Source organism: Dipodomys spectabilis, unplaced genomic scaffold (genome assembly GCF_019054845.1).
Source record: "Dipodomys spectabilis isolate Male_0828 unplaced genomic scaffold, ASM1905484v1 ptg000448l, whole genome shotgun sequence".
In the NCBI taxonomy this organism is placed as follows: domain Eukaryota; kingdom Metazoa; phylum Chordata; class Mammalia; order Rodentia; family Heteromyidae; genus Dipodomys; species Dipodomys spectabilis.
The window spans coordinates 543512-567806 of record NW_024871125.1 but is presented as its reverse complement, the minus strand read 5'-3'; the positions used below and the strand labels follow the sequence as shown (position 1 = coordinate 567806).

The window sequence follows — 24295 nt, the reverse complement described above, 5'->3', positions numbered from 1 at the left end:
TTTTTTTGTTGTTGATTTTTAATTTTTTTACAATTTATTTTTATTTTATGTTTTTCTTGCTGCAAAGATTAATTTTATTTAATGTGAAAATACTATACAGAGTGGTTACAATTACATGGGCAAGATAGTGAGTACATTTCTTATCAAGAATTGTAGCCTCTTCCTTTGTTTACCCTTCTCATCGTTTCCCATCCTCCCTGCCCCCCCACCCAATCCCCCCCCCCCCCCCCGCAAGTTGTAAAGTTCGTTTTCGACATGACAACTTGTACTTCCCATTGTTACAACAGGTCCACCTGTATCCTTATTTGAACTACTTGTTTATCCCCTTCCCCTCCACAAATTATACCGACATCAAATATAGTGAAAGCAGGGGTAATACTGTGGGGGAGGGATATACAAAGCAACAAAGAAATAATCTTATAATTGCGTTAGAAACAAATGCATGAAAGAAAAAACATATAAAATACATATCTTAGGGTTCATTTTCCTAACATCACCTTATCTGACCTTTTTTGCTTGACTCATACATATACTAGATATTGCAAATAAGGGAAATCATGGGACCTATGTTTCTTTGGGCTTGGCTTACTTCACTCAATATAATTTTTCTGAGTCTTTCCATTTCCTAACAGATGGGGCAATGTCATTCTTTCTGATGGAGTCATAGAATTCCATTGTGTATATACCACATTTTCTTGATCCATTCATCTACTGAGGGGCATCTGGGTTGGTTCAAGATCTTAGCTATGGTAAATAATGCTGCAATAAACATAGTTGTGCTGGTAGCTATAGTGTGGTCTTGTTTGTAAACATTTGGGTAAATGCCCAAAAGTGGGATTGCTGGGTCAGAGGGGAGCTCTATATGGAGTCTTTTGAGGAACCTCCATACTACTTTCCAAAGTGGTTGAACAAGTTTACACTCCCACCAACAATGAAGTAAGGTTCTCTTCTGTCCACATCCCCTCCAGCAACTGTTGTTATTAGAGTTCTTGATTTTTGCCATTCTAACTGGTGTGAGGTGGTATCTCAATGTTGTTTTTATTTGCATTTCTTTTATGGCTAGGGAGGTTGAGCATTTCTTCATGTGTCTATTGGCATTCCTTCTTTCTTCTTCAAAGAAGTTTGTCTTTAAGTCTTTAGTCCACTTATTTATTGGGCAATTGTTTCTTTGAGGATTTGTTGTTGGGGGATTTAATTTTTTGAGTTCCAAGTATATTATAGATATGAGACCCTTGTCCGTTGTATGACTACTGAAGATCTTCTCCCAATCCGTGGGCTTTCTAGTGATCTTGCTAGCTATGTCCTTTGCCATGCAGAAGCTCTGCAACTTAATGCAATCCCATTTGTCCAACATTTCTTTCATTTCCTGTGTTTCTGGGTCTCTATTAAGAAAATTTCGGGCAGCGCCAAGGAGACCTAGGGTTTCTTCTATTCCATCCTGTAATGTTTTCAGAGTGTCTGCTTTGACTTCGAGGTCTTTGATCAATTTGGAGTGGATTCTGGTGCAGGGTGATAGATAACGATCTGGCTTTAGTTCTCTACAAGTAGTTAACCAGTTTTGCCAGCACCATTTACTGAAGAGGCTGTCTTTCTTCTATTCTGTTTTTTTAAATCCCTTATCGAAGATTAGATGGCTATAGGTCTGTAGGTTCATTTCTGGGTTTTCAATTCAATTCCATTGGTCCTGAGGTCTGTTCTTGTGCCAATAACAAGCTGTTTTGATTACTATGGCTTTATAGTAGAGTTTGAAATTTGGTATTGATATTCCTCCAGCAGTGTTCTTTCCGTTGAGGAGCGTTTTTGCTATTCGGGGTCTTTTATTGTTTCATATGAATTTTTGGATTGCCTCTTCTAATTCCCTGAAGAATGAGGTTGGAATGTTGATAAGTATCACATTGAATTTGTAGATAGCCTTGGGAAGTATTGCCCTTTTCACGATGTTAATCTTTCCACTCCAGGAGCATGGGGGTTTTTCCCATTTTCTAAGTTCTGTTTTCATTTCATTTTTCGTTTTTAAAGTTTTCATCATAGAGGTCCTTCACTTCTTTGGTTAAGTTAATTCCTAGGTATTTTATTTTTTGTGGGGCTATTACAAATGGAGTTACTTTCCTAATTTCAACCCCACTTTTCTAACATTTGTTACCTTTCCTCCTTTTGGTGCTGGGGACTGAACAGAGAGTCTTGTGCATGCCAGGGATGTACTCTACCATTGAGTTGCATCTTCACCCAGAGCTTTGGTTATCATACTAGTCAAGGACTCTATTAAGTATTTGATACAGTTACCAAGGTACATGAGAATAAGTGAGATGCTGCACTTAGCATTTGGACAATATAATCACCCTGTCTATAGGAGTCACCTCAATGTTGGCTTGTGTGGCAATTAGTGCATAGCTCTGGCTAGGAGGAAACAAAACCATGCCTGAGAAATATATGGTGATCTACTGATAAAATTATCAACAAGAGTTTTCTGAGGGGTGAGGCAAGAGTCATTAATTGTGAAACAAGAACTACTTCGTCAAGAATGTAAAGTAATAATCCAAAGCCACCAGAAAAGGCTCATAAATAAGTACTTAAGAGAAAACAAAAATATTCTTAGTCAAATACTGGTAGATATGCTAGGTGGGGCCTCCATCACAGCTTGGCCTCAGTCCTTAACCCACTGAGGAGTGAGAGTGCCTTGGCCAGACCTGCCTTCAGTTCTGACCCAGCAGCCTTATTGGATTTGGGGATCATCCAACCTGATCAGTTCCAGGACTAGAGACCCAGGAATGTCAATTTGCTGGCCAACACCTACTCCCTAGGACTCCCACATTGGAAGCTATTTGCACTTTGATATGCCTTGGGGCAAGGACAGAAAACATCCTGCTTCTAGTCACAGATCACCCCCTGGGGAAGTTTACTTTCTAATAAGTGAGATCAGCTTGGCTTAAAGATCTATACCCCACTCATCTCCACCCTACTCCAACCTCAGGCCTGGTAGAGGAAAGCTTAGGGAACTTACTATTTCCCAACTTTACTAGCAGCAAGGAACTTCCACCTCACCCAGTAGTATCTTTTTCTTAGAGCTTTCTAAAAGTTGCTGGATTCCCATAGGTCCTGTTTCTGAATAAAAAGGGGATTACACGTTATTGGTGGCCATGGAGGAATGCCTGGCACAGACAACCTACCTGAAGCCTCACTGCAAGAGGAGTGAAAGATTCTGGCAAAAAGAACCCTTGACTGATTTGGGCTCCAGTGAAAACAGAAGTGTTCGACCTCTTTCTGGCCATTGTAGGTTCTAAGCAATTGAGATTTCTATCTTACTCATGTAAAGTAACCATACCCAACAGGCTAGCTCCATGCATCCCTTTTGTCCTTACAACTCCCCGTGGGCCTCAGATAGCTTTGAATGCTGGAAAAGTGAGTATGAGAATGGGTCATTGGGCCATGTCTCCCCTTCTCTCCTTCACTTGGAAGGAGAGAATCAAGCAGTTCTTGATACACTATGGAGCTGGTCAGCTTTTCACTCCCTCAAACAGCTAGACTCACTTCTGTCCTTAATGTTGCCAGATGCCTTGAGAAACTACCCTGGCAACCAAGATCTTGCACTCATCCTGTGAGTTCTGCTTCACTGTAAACTGAACTGTAACCACAGGGATCGGGGTTCCTGCTACTGTTTCTGGGGAATGTGACTGCAATCCCTCTGATGGAGCATGAGACAAGAACCTACCATTGTGTGAAGGAGAAGTAGATCTGTAATGGCCAGTATTCATAACTGCCTTTTGTGGTTCCATTCCCAAAGTGGAATGTGTAATGGGTGGCAGGTATAGCCAGTCCTGTGTCAGAATAAAGGAGGAAGAGGCCCTGCTACCTCAGTGCCCAGACAAGCCTTGAACGTCAATCCTTTCAGTACTCCAAACATCAAATTGGTACTAGGAAAATTGTAACATCTAGATTTGGTTTTCTTTCTCTTCAACCTGCTTTTTTGCTACTGGCATGCTATTGAGAGATTGCTAACTTTAAAACTGGGCCAGGGAAAATAAAAAATATTGGCGTTTGTCATCCTCCTCTTCAAAATAGCAGGAACACCATGAATTTGAAACTCCTCTTGAGCACCAGTCCTATATTGCTAAGATTAAATCCTGCTGGCCAACTTTATATTTCAAATACATTGAAAGAATAAAAGGGATTCTTAAGGAGAATAAGGACTAAGAGTATAAAATGTATACGTCTTTATTTATATAAATAAGGCTTTCATACAATCATATTTAAAAGTAATCTGTATTTTTACATTCACTACCAGTGAGTTCCTGACAGGAAAGGCTGTGCATAATGATACACAGCAAGAATCCCACTGCAGGACAACAGGAGCTCAGGAAAGCACCATTAATTTGAGAAGTAGGCAGGCTCTGACACTCCTGTTGCACTGCTAGCAATGGGAAGTCTTAAACTAGTTCCTCCACCAAGTCTTCTTCAAATTCCCCCTGTTTATCAGCAGTAGCATCTTGGCACTGCTGGTACTCGGACACCAGGTCATTGATATTGCTCTCAGCTTCAGTGAACTCCATTTCATCTATGCCCTTACCTATGTACCAGTGCAAGAATGCATTGCACTGGAACATGGCACTGAACTGCTCTGAGATGCACTTGAAGGGATCCTAGATGGCCATGTTGTTGCCGATGAAGGTGGCCGACATCGTGAGTCCATGTGGAGGGGGGGAGGGAAGGGGCGATGTCATGCACCGCCGTCTTCACATTGTTGGGGATCCAGTCTCCAACGTAGCTGCTGTTCTTGTTCTGCACGTTGAGCATCTGCTCATCCACCTCTTCATGGACATGCAGCCTCGGAAGATGGCAGCCGCTGTCAGGTAGCAGCCATGGCGGAGATCACAGGTGACCATCAAGTTCTTAGCGTCAAATATCTGCTGGGTGAAGCTCGGCCACTGAGAGAGCATGGTACTGCTGGCTGGCATGGCTGGTCAGGGGCACAAAGCCAGGCATGAAGAAGTGCAGGCGGGAAAGAGTATCAGATTCAAGGCCAGCTTGTGCAGGTCTGCATTCAGCTGGCCAGGGAAGCACAGGCAGGTGGTAACCCCGCTGTTGGTGGCTGACACCAGGTGGTTCAGGTCGCCATAGTTGGGCATGGGCAGCTTCAAGTTACAGAAGCAGATGTTGTACAGGACCTCGTTGTCGATGCAGAAAATTTCATCTGCATTTTCCACCAGCTGGTGGACAGAGAAGATCGTGTTGTAGGGCTCCAACACTGTGTTTGACACCTTCAGGGAGGGCATGACACTGAAGGTGTTCATGATGCGGTTTGGGTACCCTTCTTGAATATTGTTGAGAATCAGGGTGCCCATACTTGACCTGGTGCCACCTCCCAAGGAGTGGGCCAGCTAGAAACCCTGTAGACAGTCACACCTTTCTGACTTCCGCCTCACCACATCCAGTACCGGCTCCACCAGCTCGGCTTCCTCTGTGTAGTAGCCCTTGGCCCAGTTATTGGCTGCCCCGCTCTGGCCTATCAGACATGATGAGACACACACTCCAAGAATATTTACTGTGACATTTGTATTGTGAAGACAATAGGACTCTTCTGAGCCAACCTTTGCTTTTACTTTAGATAACTTTGGTGAAATAAAGGAAATGTTTTCAATGTATCTGGGACCCTACAAATCACCCAGATTCTAAAGAAATAAAGACAATGTGGAGGAAGATACATTTTAACCCAAATCAACTACTTGTAGAAATGAAGAACAGAGAGCCTGCCTCAATACTGGAAATGTAGTTATTTTCACAGGAGGGACAGGAGCACAGTGTGATCATAGGAAAGCTAAGCTGCAAGCACTTGTCTGCACCTTGCTCACACATAGCTGTGCTTTGATTTCTGGTGTCCTGAAGCAGTTCTCTGTTATTGTCGGGCCTTTGAAATGACCAGCAGTGCTGAAACCTTGTTGGAGGCTTTCCTTGATTGCTGATCTTTCCCTTTAGAGGCTACTTTGTCATAGAGTGCTTGCAGAGTGGCACTGATCTGAGCTGTCTGAGTGGCCAGGGGCATGACTCCAGTAGACTGGAATAGGTGGGTTAGCTGAGGACAATATCTAGGTGTATAAAGGCTCAGCCCAGCACTGGAGTGCCTGGATGTTAGGACCCATAGACCATGATGACATACCAAATATGAAGTTGTCTGGCCTGAAGCTCTGGCCAAATGGTCCTGATCTCACTGAGTCTAAGGTTCCAGGCTCTAGGTCCACCATGATGGCCCGAGGAACATATTTTTTGCCTGTGGGGACAAGAGTTGACGTAGGCTTATAATTGACAAGAAACTTAGGGGCAGAGCTTATGATTTTAAGTGACTCTCAGCATTCATTACAGAAATTACAGCATTTGAGACATAGAAACAGAAAAGATTGGTTCAGCCATTGAGGGATTTTTTGAAGAGGGATTTGCAGTGGTTCTCTCACTTCAGCCCTCCCTTCTTTTCAGGCCTCCTGGTCACTTCCGCCTTTTGCACACCATCCCATCCCTGCCAATCCTCCAGGGCTAGTCAGTCTTTACTGATGCTGTCAATATAAGCTAGCTTATGTGGATTCAGAACAGGCAGAAGAAAGTAGAAATGCATTTGGAGTGTGGATGGAAAATGCCACTCAACTGTGACTACCCTTTTTGCCCCTTGGTCAATGAGACAGTCATGAGACAATCAAATTGCTTCAGCTTTCTTGTCATCAAGAGGTGATTCAAACTTATCCATTCTCTTTCTCGACACTGTCTCTTAAATTACAGAGGAACAATATGGTAATCTTGCTTCACAAAAAATGGAAAAGACAACATTGAAGGAAGAGCTCCTTGCTTCATGATGAGTGTTGGGCTGTTAAGAGCCAGTTGTCATTGTTGGAGTTTTTAAAGTTACTCTCCCATAAACCCTTACAGGTGTCTTCCTTGTCAAGGTAATTCAAGTCATTGATTGATATTACCCTTTAAAACTTCCATGGAGATGTTTAATATTTTTGTGATTACCATCTTGTTGTGAGATGAAATCCATTTCTGACTTAGTAAGGAATGGACTTGAGAATTCTGATAATTCTCTTAGAACTTCAATTCTGAAGGAAGCTAAATAAATCTTGACAGGATAAGAACAAATATATGTGAACTAATCCTTCCTCTTCATCCCTTTTCCTTCCCCAGTACTGTTAATTGGGCCACTGGCTCCTCTTCTCCAGTCCGCAAGTTCCAAATGCCTCAGGCCTTAACCCATTCCTTCTCCACCTCCTCGCATGTTTCTCGTCTCCATTCCTGCCAGTTTTCATCTTCAGGTTCACCTTTAATTCACCTGCTATTGTCTCTGCACATGCCAACACTGGACATTCCGCCAAATGTGGCTTGTCAAGGGAAATAATTATACACTATTTTCTTCTCATATACTTGTACTGTACTCTATAGTAAAACCACTGGCTACATAGGATGTACCTGTTAATAAGCATGATGTCATGTAGAGACACTTGAATGTGTGTGGCAGATTATTTGTAGGTTCTATACAAATACTATTTTATATAAAGAACTTGAGTGTGTGAAGATGTTGTTATTGGTGGAGGTCCTCGAGCCCATTCCATGAGGATACTGAGGGGTGATTGAATTTTAAGTAATGGTGCTGTTTCATACTTCCTTTAAATGAATTTATTAAAAGACTACTTTTTCAGCCCTTTGTTTATGGATCACATCTGTAATCCTAGCTAATCATGAGGCTGAGATCTGAGGATCATGGTTCAGTGTTAGCCCAGAAGGGAAAGAAAGTTCTTGGAACTCTTATTTCCAATTAACCACACACACACACACACACACACACACACACACACACACACACACACACACACACACACCACACAGCACAAAGCTCAAAGAGAAGCTCTATCAATTGAGCCACTAGTAGACTTCCATGTGAACAGTGACCTGATTGAGCCTCATAGGTGTCTGCTGGACCAGACATCTATTAAAATGGCTAAAGGATGCAGATATCTCATACAGGCTGTGTGACATCTCTGATTGGGTCTGGGATGGATATGGCCACAGACTGTCCTATGACCTTGAGAGTCACATAGCTCTCTCCTACAGACAATAAAACCCTGTACAAAGCATCCCAGTAAGTACCTTCCCTTAGGACCCCTCCTGTCTAGCAAGACATTTGATATTCTCTTCTTCAATAAATCATTGCTGTTTTATTCTTCCCTCTGTATCCATGAACTCATTCTTTGAGATCATAGAGACAAAAGATATGATTCAGTTATTAGGTTTTCAGTATCAACATGATGGCCTGCTTCAAAACAGACATTTTTTTCTACTTCCTGGGCACCAAAGCTGGTGGATCCTGAATGCTTTTATCTTGAGCCTTTTTTGTTTTGCCACCAAACCTGTGCTAGAGTATCATCAGTGCCCAAGGGACACACCTGGAATGCGTTTGTTTCGATCACACATGGTATACCTAGGTGTTGAGTCTGCAAACATGATGGGTACTCACAGATGTGTGACTTAGTGATGTCAGCCACTCAGCACAAGGTTTCCCTGGACCATGCATTGAGTAGATGATAGGTGAAACCTTTGTTTCTCATACACAGATTATATCCTGATTGTTCCTAGCAAATGAATTCCATAGACCACAGGGGAAACAATCCTACTTTTAGTCATTTCTTCCCTAACACTGACACATCTGCTCCTTGAAGACACCATGGACACATACCTCCCAGTAGAGGCTTTCCAAGACCCTACTCCACCATGTCACCCACCCACTTCAGATCTGTTAGCAGTCACTTTCCTCTAATAAACACTTCCCTCACGTCCAGCCTCCCCTATGAAAGTCTTCACTGTTGGGTTTTTATCCTAATGTAGGGGTCACATGCTTAACTATCAAGGTCATGGTTATTTGATATCTTTGGGGTCTACACACAGGACTGCTCAGGGCCATATTGATCCAATGTCTATGGCTCTGTTCACAAGACTGCTCAGTACCATGGTGATGGGATGTATAGTGTCTGCATATGGGACTGCTCAGTACTATAGTGAATGATGCAGAATATCCATAGAAGGGCACCATTTTCCCATTGAGATTTTCAGCTTTCATTACTTGTGCGTAGCTGGTGTTCCACACAGCACTCTAAAATCTATGGGAATTTAGGAAAGAGCCTCTTTATCATGAGTTAGCAGAGAATGGAATAAAATACAATACTCAGCTGTGGTGGTGGTGGCTCTAGCTAGTATTTCTTGATACTCAGCAGACTAAGATCTGAGGATCTAAGTTCAAGGCCAGTCCAGGCAAGAAAATTCAGTGAGATTCTTATCCCTAATTAACCACCAAAAATCCCGAAGTAGAGCTATGACTGAAGTGGTAGAGCACTAATCTTCAGCAAAAAAAAAAAAAAAAATCCAAGTCAAGGTTTAGGCATTAATTTAACCCTTAGGACCAACACACACACACACACACACACACACACAGTGACACACACACAACCATTTGTCCAGCACTGGTGGCTCACACACCTGTAATCTTAGCTATTTAGGACGCTGAGGTCTGAACTTCAGAGTTTCAATCCAGCCCAGGTACAAAAGTTTGAGACTTATCTCCAATTAACCACCAGAAAACCAGAAGTGGTCCTGTGGCTCAAAGTGGAAAAGCACCAGCCACGAGGGACAGTGTCTAGGTCGAGTTCAAGCCTTTCGACTGACAAGAAAAATAAAATGTAACACCTGGATCAGGTCCTTTGTCTCCTTTGTTTGAGGAAAGAGTCTACAGCAAAAAGGAAGAGGTAAGACAGAATAACTTTATTGAAGGAAAAGACCATCAGAACCCTTGCTAGACAAGACAGGCCCATGTGAGGGAAGGCACTAGTTGATGTGGGTTATGTAAGTATTAATGAGGTGTCTTTAGGAATGAACTATATGTCTCTCAAGACCATTGGACAGTCTGCAGGTCATATCACTCCCCAGGCCTAGTCCAAAGCTCCACAAAGCCAACCCAAGATCTTTATGCATTCTTTACTCCTTCTGAGTAGGTTATAATTTTGGTACCTACCTCTGGGGTATAGTCACCTCATCACAGTGTTTATTGTTCCAGGGGCGATGGGCCATGATCTGATGTCAAGGAGCCTGCACACAGGACGGCTCAAGGCCAAAGTAAAAGACAACTTCTCTGGGAGAGAGACTTTGCCTCCATTGCACAGACATGCTCTTTTTATGCTCTGATAACTCTGGGCGGTTTTTCCATGTTTTCTCATTTTTTTCTCCAGTGCTTTAGATGGAACCCAGGACATCATGCATGTAAGGCAAGCACTCTCCCATTGCAATTATATTTCTTTCCTTGGATTTGTTTTTAAATGAGCAGTAGATATCATCTTTGTGTATAGGAAAATAGTTATCAAATATCTCCATTTTAAAGGTTTCAGCTGATGAAGTATCACAGTATATTTTATAATCTAAAATAGAGATATTCTGCCTTGGAGATGTCCAGAGGCCTCAGACATAAAAACGCCTGGGATAACTGCTGTGTAATTGGCAATGCCAAGCTGGAGCCTTTCCCTTTTGCCCCAGCTTGCTGTTGCACCAGTGCTCCTTTCACCAGAAATGCTCATTTTCTCCATTTCTACTCTTTGACACTTAGCTAGAGGAGTCAGCTCCAGCCCTCTGAGAACTCTCTATGGGGGTGCGGAGTGCGGATTCTAGTATGGAAGAGGGCTACTCTTCCTCCTCCATCTTTTGTGCTGGTCTTGGGCTTGATCTCAGGGACTGACTCAGTCAGTTTTTCTGTTTGTTTATTTTTTCTTGTTTGTTTGATTTTTAGTCAAGAGCATAACTTAGGCCACAGTTTCATTTCCAGATATTTGGGCTCCTAATTAGTGATGAGTCTCATGAACTTCCCTACACAGGCTGGCTTTGAACCTCATTCCTCAGATGTTTGCCTTATGAATAACGTGGATTATAAGCATGAGCCACAAGCACCTGGCAGAGACAGGGGTCTTCTTTCAGACATACTGACTACACAGTGCAAAGATCAAGAGGGGTAGCCTCTTTGTTTCAGCTGACCCCATCTTTTTCCATCACATCCAGCGTCAGCCCTGTACCACTCATGGAGAAGAGCTTGGTGCTTCTTCATGCCTGATCTGAATTAATTCATTGATCATACTAATAATAAATAAAAATATTTCATGAGTATGTTTGTCTTCTCACCAACAGCAACGGATCTAAAAATCAAGAATCATTTATAACTTAACTTTCCAACTCCAGAATGTAGAAAATTACTCACGTTGCATATGCCTTTCTTTACTAAGGGAATTAGATCAGAGTAGCCTTCACATGTGCTTCTCACCCAGTGGAGATGATAACAAGGTAGCAAGGTGTTGGGCAGTCTTGTATAGAAATTGGGCAAGGACCATAAAAACAAACACATTTTGACTTTGAAAGGCAGGAACAAAATCTACAAAGCAAACGGTCCCCATAAACAGGCAGGAGTTGCGATACTAATATCAGATAAAATAGACTTCAAATTAAAATTAGTTAGCAGAGATAAAGAAGGTCGCTACATACTAATGAAGGGATCTCTCTTTCAGGAGGATAGTACAATTGTAAATAGTTATTCGCCAAACAACGGAACACCCAAATTTATCCGAGAAACACTCCTTTCTCTCAAATCTCATATAGATCTAAAGACATTAATTGTTGGGGACTGTAACACTCCACTATCGCCACTAGATAGATCAACTCAGCAAAAACTCAACATAGAAACCGCAGACCTAAACAGCTGCATAGATCAACTAGATTTAACAGACATCTACAGAATATTTCACCTAGCAGCATCAGAATACACGTTTTTCTCAGCAGCACATGGAACATTTTCCAAAATAGGCCACATTTTAGGTCACAAAGCAAATTTGTCCAAATTCAGAAACATTGAAATTATACCTGACATTCTCTGAGACCACAAGGGAATATAATTAGAACTCAACACCAAAATCCACCAAAGAAAGTCCTGTAACATATGGAGGCTGAACAACACACTGTTGAACCACCAGTGGGTCATGGAAGGGATTAGAAACAAAATTCAATTGTTCATGATATTCAACAAAAATGAGCACACAAACTACCAGCTTCTCTGGGACACAGCAAAGACAGTACTCAGAGGCAAGTTTATAGCTCTGAGTTCCTACATCAACAAATTGGAGAGAGCTGAAACCAATAATTTAATGAGCAGCAAGATAAACCCAATCCAGTAGATGGGAAGAAATAAAGAAAGTTAAATCAGAAATAAATGAATTAAAATCCAAAAAAATCATAGAAAGAATCAACAAAACAAAGAGTTGGTTCTTCAAAAACATTAACAAAATTGACAGACCCTTAGCAAATCTTATCAGAAAAAGAAGAGAACACACCTAAATAAATAAACTCAGAGATGAGAATGGTAACATCACCACCGAAACAACCAAGATTCAGAATATTGTAAGGGAATATTTCTCAAAACTTTATGCTTATAAGTTTGAGAACTTGCCAAAAATGGACATTTTCCTAGCAAATATTGACATGCAGAGACTAAACCAAAATGAGTTAAACCATCTTAACAGGCCCATATCAAGAATTGAAATAGTAACAGCAATCAGAGAACTCTGTTCTGCTGTTTTACAGTGGAATTCTACAAGGCCTTCAAAGCAGAACTCACACGAATACTCATTCAACACTTCAATGAAATTAAAGAGAAAGTTCGCTACCGAATTCATTCTATGAAGCTATAATAACCCTCATTCCAAATCCCGGCAGGAACTAATCAAACAAAGAACTATAGACCCATATATTTGATGAACATTGATGCCAAACTTCTCAACAAAATTTTGGCAAATCAGCTTCAACAATTCATCCAAAAACATCATACAGCACAATAAAACAGGATTCCTTTCAGGGATGCAGTGCTGGTTCAATATACACAAATCAATAAACATAATTCATCACATCAACAAAGGTAAGGATAAGAACCACATGTTTATCTCAATAGATGCAGAAAAAACATTTGACAAGATCCACCACCCCTTTATGATGAAGGTTCTGGAAAAATTAGGAATCCATGGAACTTTCCTCAATACAATAAAGGCTGTATAAGACAAACCTACAGCCAGTATTATACTCAATTGTGAAAAACTGAAGCCATTTACTCTAAACTCAGGAAAGAGACAAGGATACTCACTCTCTCCTCTACTCTTCAATCTAGTATTAGAATGCTTAGTTGCAGCAATAAGACAAGACGCAAACATAAAATGGATCCAAATAGGGAAAAATGAAGTAAAACTCTGCCTCTTTGCAGATGAGGTGATCTTATATTTTAAGAATCCCATGGACTCCACTCCCAAATTACTCATTGTGATTCAAAACTTTGGCAAAGTAGGAGGGTATAAAATTAACCCTCCAAAATCAATGACTTTTCTACATGCCAACAATGAGAAAAGTGTGGCTAAAATCAGGGAAAAAAACTCCATTCAGAATAGCCCCACAAAAAATAAAATACCTAGGAATTAACTTAACCAAAGAAGTGAAGGACCTCTATGATGAAAACTTTAAAAACCTGAAAATGGAAATCAAAACAGAACTTAGAAAGTGACAAATAACTCCTGGATTGGAAAGATCAACATCGTGAAAATGGCAATACTTCCCAAGGCTATCTACAAATTCAATGCGATACCTATCAAAATTCCAAACTCATTCTTCAAGGAAATAGAAGACACAATCTAAAAATTCATATGGAACAATAAAAGACCCCGAATAGCAAAAACGCTCCTCAACGGAAAGAACACTGCTGGAGGAATAGCAATACCAATTTTCAAACTCTACTATAAAGCCACAGTAATCAAAACAGCTTGGTATTGGCACAAGAACAGACCTCAGGACCAATGGAATAGAATTGAAAATCCAGAAATGAACCTACAGACCTATAGCCATCTAATCTTTGATAAGGGAGCTAAAAAAAATAGAATGGAAGAAAGACAGCCTCTTCAGTAAATGGTGTTGGCAAAATTGGTTAACTACGTGTAGGAAACTAAAGCTAGATCCTTATATATCACCTTGCACCAGAATCAACTCCAAATGGATCAAAGATCTCAGAGTCAAAGCAGACACTGTGAAAACTTTACAGGATGGAGTAGGAGAAACCCTAGGTCTCCTTGGCACAGGCCAAAATTTTCTTAATAGAGACCCAGAAACACAAGAAATCAAAGAAAAGTTGGACAAATGGGATTGCATGAAAGTGCATAGCTTCTGTATGGCAAAGGACATAGCTCACAAGATTAATAGAAAGCCCACGGTTTGGGAGAAGATGTTCACTATCCTTACAACAGACAAGGGTCTTATATCTAAAATATACCTGGAACTCAAAAAATTAAATCCCCCAACAACAAAGCTTCAAAGAAACAACTGCCCAATAAATAAGTGGGCTAAAGAAGTAAAGAGAAACTTCTCTGAATAGGAAAGAAGAATGGCCAATAGACACATGCTCAACCTCTCTAGCCATAAAAGTAATGCAAATCAAAACAATATTGATATACTACCTCACACCAGTTAGAATGTCTATAATCAAGAAGTCTAATTACAACAGATGCTGGAGGGGATGTGGACAGAAGGGAACCTTACTGCATTGTTGGTGGGAGTGTAAACTTGTTCAACCACTTTGGAAAGCAGTATGGAAGTTGCTCAAAATACTCCACATAGAGCTCCCCTATGACCCGGCAATCCCACTTTTGGGCATTTACCCAAATGTTCACAATCAACAACACACTAAAGCTCCCAGCACAACTATGTTTACTGCAGCATTATTTACCATTGCTAAGATATTGAACCAACCCAGATGCCCCTTGGTAGATGAATGGTTCAAGAAAATGTGGTATATATACGCAATAGAATACTATGCCTCCATCAGAAAGAATGGCATTGCCCCATTTGTTAGGAATTGGAAAGACTTGGAAAAAATTATATTAAGTGAAGTAATCCAGGCCCAAAGAATCATAGGTCCCATGGTTTCCCTTATTTGCAATAACTAGTATATGTCTGAGTCAACCAGAAAAGGTGAGATAAGTTGATGTTAGGGGAATGAACCCAAAGGTACGTATTCAGAGGTTTTGTTTTGTTTTTTTTTTTTTTCCTTTCATGCAATTGTTTCTATCATATTTATAAGATTATTTCTATGTTGCTTTGTATGTCCCTCCCCCACAGTATAACCCATACTTTCACTGTTTTTGATGTTGGGATAATTTGTGGAGGAGAATGGAAAAAACAAATCGTTTAACTAGGGATACAGGTGGACCCATGGCACCAATAAGATGTACAAGTTGTTTTGTCGATAAACGAACTTAACAACTTGGGGGAGGATCGGTTGGGGGGAGGGGAGTAGTATGGGAAGGGATGGGAAGGGGAAACAACGAGGAGTCAACAATGCTTGATAAGAAATGTACTCGTTATCTTGCCCATGTAATTGTAACTCCTCTGTATGGAATTCTCATAATAAAAAAAAAGTCAAAAAATAAAATAAAATAAAAAGATATTGGCAAGGGTGGCTCGTCTGAAATCTGAGCTACTCAGGAGGACAAGATCTGAGGTTTGAGGTTTGAAGCCAGCCGTAGCCAAAAACTCTTTTTGACACTTTTGTCTCCAGTTAACCAACAAAAACCCTCAAGTGTATCTCAAGTGACAGAGCCCTAGCCTTGAGCACAAATGTGAAGAGAGAGTATAAGGCCAAAAATTCAAGCCCTAGTGCCATCACACACACGTACACGCACACACACATACACACTCACACACTCACAGAGTGGGAGAAGCTCCGTGGACTAAATGAACAATTGGGACTCTGCCAGTGGTGTTTTGTTTTGTTTGTTTGCTTTTGTTGGTCATGGGACTTTAAGTCTGACCCTAGGCACTGTCCCTCAGGTCTTCAGCTCAAGGCAAATGCTCTACCACTTGAGTCATAGCGCCACTTCTGGTTTTCTGGTGGTTTATTGGAGATAAGAGTCTCACAGATCGGGCACCGGTGGCTCATGCCTGTAATCCCATGGTTTCCCTTATTTGCAATATCTAGTATATGTATGAGTCAAGCGGAAAAGGTCAGATAATGTGATGTTAGGAAAATGAACCCTTAGATATGTATTTTAATGTTTTTTTTTCTTTCATGCATGTGTTTCTAACGCATTTATAAGATTATTTTTTGTTGCTTTGTATGTCCCTCCCCCACAGTATAACCCCGATTTCACTATATTTGATGTCAGTATATCTTGTGGAGGAGATTGGGAAAAACAAGTCATTTAAGGATTCAGGTGGACCTGTTGCAACAATGAGAAGTGCAAGTTGTCATGTCAAAAACGAGTTTACAACGTTGGTGCGGGGGAAGGATTGAGTGGGGGGGGAGGGGGAAGGCTGGGAAGGGATGTGAAAGGTAAACAAAGGAGGAGGCTGCAATTCTTGGTAAGAAATGTATGTGTTATCCTGCCCATGTAATTGTAACCCCTCTGTATAGTATGTTCACAAATAAAATAAAATAAAAAAATAAATTAAAAAAAAAAAGAGTCTCACGGACCGGGCACTGGTGGCTCATGCCTGTAATCCTAGCTACTCAGGATGCTCAGATCTGTGGAACGTGGTTCAAAGCCAGTCCAGGCAGGAAAGTCAGTGAGACTCTTATCTCCAATAAACCACTAGAAAACCAGAAGTGGTGCTGTGGCTTAAGCGGTAGAGTGCTTACCTTGAGCTGAAGAGCTGAGGGATAGCGCCCAGGCCCAGAGTTCAAGCCCCACGATGGAACAACAACAACAAAAAAGAGTCTCATGGACTTTTCTGCCTAGGCTGGTTTTGAACCCTGATCCTCAGATTCAGCCTCTTGAGTAGCTAAGATTGCAGCCATGAGCCACTGGCACCCAGCTATGCCAGTGTTTTTAATGATCTCCTTCCTTCATGAGTTCTGCTTGAGAATGTGGCTTCTGCCTTTTGACAGTGGCTACCGGTGGCGCTAGCTCTGGTCAAATCCAGGCAGGAATTTCTGAAGCTTCTCCGACCCTGTGTACCCAGGCACCCTCACCACCAGCCCTCGCTGCCAACAGGAATGAGTAATGAACAATCACATGACCAGATGAAGTGCAGAAAATTCCATGCTTAGTGACCTTTTTCTTTAAATACCATTTTTAGAAGAAACGTTTGGTAACACAATGAAGAGACAAAGGTCAAAGGGGGAACCAATACAACAACAATATAAACAAAACAATATGTTGGAAATGATCTGTACAACTTGGGGCTGGGTGATGGGGGTAGAGAAAGCAGGAGAAAATTGAGGGATGGGGTAACAAGTTTGTCAAAAAATGTACTTATTATCTTATGTAACATTAAACTGTCTGTACATCATCTTGACAATAAAAATAAATAAATAAAAATGTATAAATAAAAGGAAAATTTCTGCATAGCAGACTGGGAGTGAAAAATCACGTTTACGAAAGCACTGTCAAACAAGAATAGTTTCTTAGGTTAGTGAAGGAAAAGATGATGACATATTCATTTTTATATTACTCAGCCTCAGAAGACAATGAGCACATAATTAAACATACATTTCATGCGAGGCACTATTGTCTCATGGATACAATTCTAGCTACTCAGGAAGGACCAACGTTCAAAGTCAGCCTAGGCTGACAAGTTTTCAAGACTATCTCCAATTAACTAGCAAAAATAATGATACTAGAGGCATAACTATATGGCATAGCACCAGCCACAAGCCAAAACAAAATAAAACAAAGAACCCCAGTAAGAATGAGAGATCCATTTTTCAAGACCTAATAGTGGGACACACACACACACACACACACACACACACAGACACACACACACACACACAGGTAAGCAGGATGCTAGCACTGTATGCCAGAGACTAACTTGTAGGTATGCTAGGAACTACTTCCCGGGAGATCTCTCCCAATCCTGAGCAAAGGACAGGCTCGCTGAGAAGATCCTCTCTTCCCCTGGCAAGTCCCACATATGCACAGCCCTCTGTCCTCCAATTAAATCACTTTATTTTGTGTTTGCTGTTATGTGGTCTTGGACTCAGGACCTTTTACTGTGATGTAGCTTATTCACCTTTTCAGTGCTTACTTGGAAATAAGAGTCTCATAAACTTTCTTCCTAAGACTGGTTTTCAATCTCTTATCTTTAGATCTCAGACTTAGTACCTAGGGTTACAGGTGTGAGAATGAGTGCATGACCTCTAAACTATTTTTAAGCCTTAAATTTCTATTTTTTGTGCATTCACGGTCCCCCCTCTTCTTTTCAATGGCAGTCTCTGTGGTCTTCTGATTGATTTCCTTTGGCATTCAGTGATATCAGTAACCAGATCTCTGATGGTGGGACAAATCTCATCGTTTGATAGACATACATGGAAAAAGTTGGGGCTTGAAATTTTTTCCCCAGGTAACAGGAGATTAAAAACTTGGTGAGGATAGGAGTAGAGAGGTGGTCGTTAGGATTCTAAGGTGTATTAGTTAATATTGTTTAAATAGAAATTAGGATATACTTACATAATTTTTCCAATTTTTAATGCTACTCATTAAAATCATATTCATTATGGTTCGGACCTGGAATGTCTCGAAAAAGGATAGTCATCCATAGTAGCGATTAATGTTCAGAGATGCAGCTTCAGTGAAGTAATTGCATTTGAGTGCTCTGTCCTCATCAGTAAGTCAACCCATTGTTAAGTTCCTAATTTGGTAGACTTTTAAAGCGATGGAATCTTTGAAGGTTAAAAGACCTAGTTGAAAGACTTGGGGTTTTAAAAGTGATATCCTTTCCTGGCCTGTTCCTCTCATTTATCCTCGTGCTCTGTTTGCTTCCTATTTGGTCCATGAGCTGAGTAGCTTTTTCTTAACACATGCTTCCACCACAATGTGGCAGACTCTCTGGAATCTTCCCAGATTCATCAAAGGACAAAGCTGCCCTTGACTGTGTTTACCACAATGATAAAAATAGGTAAATCTGTCATTTTTGGAAGTTAATTGCTTTTAATTAGAACAGTGATTCTCAGAGTATGGATCAAACCTACATCATCAGCACTGAAGAATTGTCAGAACTGTCCGGTTTTTTGTCTTTTATTATTTTTTGGTAGTTCTGAGGTTTGAATGAAGGGTTTTACACCTTGTTGTTAGTCACTCTAGCAAATTGATCCATGCCTTTTAAACTTTAGTTATTTTTCCTATAAGGTTCCATGTTTACAACCCCAAGGCAAGCCTCAAATCATTATCCTATTATCTATCTTTCTGAGTTGCTGGGTTTACAGGTGGGTTTGATCCTGAGATAGGATCTTGATAATATTTTTTCTGAGTTTGCCTTGCTTCCTAAGTAGCTGAGATTATTGGCTAATGCAAACCCAAATTGTTGGCTGTCCTTTTCCATTGCCCCAGATAAGCTAATTAGAGAAGAAGGGTAAGGGTGAGCCTCATCAATTGATTTTGGGGAAATGTAGATTAAATGTAGATTGGATTTGCAGGAACTGTGTAGAGGACTGCTTTAGTAGAAATTAAAAAAAATATTCTAAGGATGATAAAGGCTGATTTTTGAAGAGATATGAGTGATGGAAAAACATGTTTATCACTCTTTAATTTGTTATCTGTCCCTTCACAAACATGTGACATCCAAAGCTGGCAAAACTATGTCCATATTGCCAAACATAGCTAACATCCTGTCCACACACAGCCAGCAGGCAGCAGATATCCATTATTAAGTTAACATGCATAATTGAATAATAGTAGAATAATAAACTATTATTTCAGTCTTTATTAGAAAGACAGTCAGCAATGTAGGCCCATATATTTCAAGCATTTGTGTGTCTTAAATCATTTAAATAAGGATACAATTGGACTCATTGCAACAATGAGATGTACAAGTCGTTATGTCGAAAACGAACTTTACAACTGTGATGGGGGAGGAGGATTAGGTGGCGGGGTGTGGAGAGGATGGGAAGGGGAAACAAAGGGGGAGGCTACAATGCTTGATAAGAAATGTACTCATTATCTTGCCCATCTAATTGTAACCCCTCTGTATAGTGTTTTCACAATAAAAAAGTCTACAAAATATCTGGGTTCAAGTTTTAATTAATTAACTTTAATTTTTGTGCCTTTCCTGGGCTTGAATTCAGGGCCTAGACAATATCCTCATACATTTTTGCTCAAGATTTGTGCCCTACTGCTTCAGACATGGCTCCACTTCTGGTTTGTTGATGGTTCATTTGAGTTAAGAGTATTACAGACTTTCCTACCCAGACTGGCTATACATATGATCCTCAGATCTTAGTCTCCTGAGTAGCTGGGATTTATGAATATATCATCAGTATCCTGAAAGCTTTTATTATAGAGATCTTAACACGTTCATTTATATGCAGAAATAGAAAAAATCATTATTCTCCTTAAAAGTTTTGGTTGCATATTCTAATTATAGTATGTGCATTAATTTTGTTGCTGTCATTAAAAACCCCTACAACTTCGGGGATTTAATTGACTTAAATTTTGTATATCAAAGTGACATATAAGCTTGGTACTGGTGGTTCGCACCTGTAATCCTTGATACTCAGAAAAGTGAAATCTGAGGATCATAGATAAAACCAGCCCTATCAGGACAGTCTATGAGACTTTTATCTGCAATTAACAGCCCAAAAATGGCAGAAGTGGGGCTGTGGCTCAAGTTATAGGGCATTAGGCTTTTATCAAAGCAGTTTAGGGACTCAGAATTCAAGCCTCAGGATTAGCAGACATAAAAGGAGACAATGGAGATGCACAGAGGCAAAAGGCCTGAGAAACACTGAAGGTTTGTGTTTTTAAGTTTTAATACAAAGTTGTATAAAGTTGTAGAGATTTGATTACTCACAATAGTGGTACTTAAATGAATTAGCAGGCAACAAGTGAGTGTTTGTGGGTCTCCTTAGATGACTCAGTTTATTAGAGTGTCAATGGAAAAGTTCATCTGACAAAATGTAAACGGCAAAGATGAATTCTGGCTATTACAACACGAGTTATTCAACTCAGCTGAAACAAAAATTGGGAGAGATTTTGCTGTGTGTGCCAATTCTGTGACTTAGACAGGGCCTGGGTGCTGTCCCTGAGCTTTTTATTGCACAAGGCTAGTACTCTGCTCCTTGAACCACTGTTCCACTTCAACTTGTCTGTGCTTAATTGGAGGTAAGAATATCACAGACTCCTCTGACTGATCAGTCCATGTTGCACATGTAGTGACAATACTAAATGGAACCTCATTATCAAAAAATAACCATGGTTAAGTTCATACTTATGATAAAATATTTGAACTATAATTTTTAGATATTAACAAACATATTTTTGTATGCTAGGCATTGGTGGCTCATGCCTGTAATTCTAGCTACTAAGGAGGCTGATATCTGAGGATCAAAGCCAGTCCAGGCAGGAAAGTCCATGAGACTCTTTTTTTTTTAATCTTTTTTTTTTTCATTTTATTTTTTTTCATTTTTTTTGTGAACATACTGTACAGAGGGGTAACAATTACATTGGCAGGATAATGCCTACATTTCTTATCAAGCATTGCAGCCTCCTCCTTTGTTTACCCTTCACATCTCTTCCCAGCCCTCCCCCCACCTCCCTACCCAGTCCCCCCCCCTCTCCCCCCCCTCTGCACCAACGATGTAAAGCTCGTTCTCTACATGACAACTTGTACTTCTCATGGTTGCAACAGGTCCACCTGTTTGCTTAAACGACTTGTTTTTCCCCATCTCCTCCACAAATTATACCGACATCAAATATAGGTGAAGCAGGGGTTATACTGTGGGGGAAGGACATACAAAGCAACAAACAAATAATCTTATAAATGCATTAGAAACAAATGCATGAAAGAAAAAATCATTAAAATATATATCTAAGGGTTCATTTTCCTAACATCACATTATCTGAACTTTTCCGGTTGACTCATACATATACTAGATATTGCAAATAAGGGAAACCATGGGACCTATGATTCTTTGGGCCTGGCTTGCTTCACTTAATAAAATTTTTTCCAAGTCTTTCCATTTCATAACTAAAGGGGCAATGTCATTCTCTCTGATGGAGGCATAGAATTCCATTGTGTACATATACCATATTTTCTTGATCCATTCATCTACTGAGGGGCATCTGGGTGGGTGCCATATCTTAGCTATGGTAAATAATGCTGCAATAAACATAGTTGTGCTGGTCGCTTTAGTGTGGTCTTGTTTGTAAATATTTGTGTAAATACTCAAAAGTGGGATTGCTAGGTCATCAGGGAGCTCAATGTGAAGTCTTTTGAGGAACCTCCATACTACTTTCCAAAGTGGTTGAACAAGTTTACATTCCCACCAACAATGAAGTAAGGTTCCCTTCTGTCCACATCCCCTCCAGCATCTGTTGTTGTTAGAGTTCTTGATTTTTACCATTCTAACTGGAGTGAAGTGGTATCACAATGTTGTATTGATTTGCATTTCTTTTATGGCTAGGGATGTTGAGCATTTCCTCATGTGTCTATTGGCCATCCTTCTTTCTTCTTCAGAGAAGTTTCTCTTCAAGTCTTTAGCCCAGTTATTTATTGGGCAATTGTTTCTTTGAGGATTTGTTGTTGGGGGATTTAATTTTTTGAGTTCCAAGTATATTTTAGATATGAGTCCCTTGTCTGTTGTATGGCTAGTAAAGATCTTCACCCAACCCGTGGGCTTTCTATTGATCTTGCTAGCTATGTCCTTTTCCATGCGGAAGCTCTGCAACTTCATGCAATCCCATTTGTCCAAACTTTCTTTGATTTGTTGTGTTTCCAGGTCTCTATTAAGAGAATCTCGGCCTGAGCCAAGAAGACCTAGGGTTTCTCCTATTTGATCCTGTAATGTTTTCAGAGTGTCTACTTTGACTTCGAGGTCTTTGATCAATTTGGAGTGGATTCTGGTGCAGGGTGATAGATAACGATCTAGCTATAATTTTCTACATGTAGTTAACCAATTTTTCCAGCACCATTTACTGAAGAGGCTGTCTTTGTTCCACTCTATTGTTTTAGCTCCCTTATCAAAGATTAGATGGCTATAGGTCTGTAGGTTCATTTCTGGGTTTTCAATTCTATTCCATTGGTCCTGAGGTCTGTTCTTATGCCAATACCAACCTGTTTTGATTACTATGGCTTTATAGTAGAGTTTGAAACTTGGTATTGATATTCCTCCAGCAGTGTTCTTTCCGTTGAGGAGCGTTTTTGCTATTTTGGGTCTTTTATTGTTCCATGTGAATTTTTAGATTGTGTCTTCTATTTCCTTGAAGAATGAGGTTGAAATTTTGATAGGTATCGCGTTGAATTTGTAGATAGCCTTGGAAAGTATTGCCATTTTCACGATGTTAATCTTTCCAATCCAGGAGCATGGGAGGTTTTGCCATTTTCGAAGTTCTGTTTTGATTTCCTTTTTCAAGATTTTAAAGTTTTCATCATAGAGGTCCTTCACTTCTTTGGTTAAGTTAATTCCTAGGTATTTTGTTTTTTGTAGCGCTATTACAAATGGAGTTGCTTTCCTAATTTCAGCCACACTTTTCTCATTGTTACCATTTATTTTGGGGTGTTAATTTTATACCCTGCTACCTTGCCAAAGTTTTGAATCAGTTTGAGTAATTGGGAGTGGAGTCTATGGGATCTTTAAATACAAGATCATGTCATCTGCAAAGAGGGAGAATTTTATATCTTCTTTCACTATTTGGATCCCCTTTATGTTTACATCTTGTCTTATTGCTGTAGCTAGGCATTCTAATACTAGATTGAAGAGAAGTGGAGAGAGTGGACATCCTTGTCTTGTTCCTGAGTTAAGAGGAAATGGCTTTAGTTTTTCACCATTAAATATAATGCTGGCTGTAAGTTTGTCATATTCAGCCTTTATTGTATTGAGGAATGTTCCATGGATTCCTAATTTTTCCAAAACCTTCATCATAAGGGGGTGATGGATCTTGTCGAATGCTTTTTCTACATCTATTGAGATAACCATGTGGTTCTTATTCTTGCTCCTGTTGATGAGATGAATAATATTAATTGATTTGCATATATTGAACCAGCTTTGCATCCCTGAAATGAATCCTGTTTGATCGTGGTGTATGATTTTTGGATGAATTGTTGAGGTCGATTGTCCAAAATTTTGTTGAATAGTTTTGTTTTTTTTTTTTGTCGGTTGTGGGGCTTGAAATCTGGGCTTGGGTGCTTTCCCTCAGCTCTTCAGCTCAAGGCGAGCGCTCTACCACTTGAGCTACAGTGCCACTGCCGGTTTTCTGGTGGTTTATTGGAG

General features: G+C 40.2%; 1 pseudogene; it reads right to left on the bottom strand.

Moving 5' to 3' along the window:
• Positions 1-4424: 4424 nt before the first annotated feature.
• LOC122097982 lies at positions 4425-8478 on the bottom strand (annotated as a pseudogene).
• Between the last annotated feature and the right edge of the window lie 15817 nt (positions 8479-24295).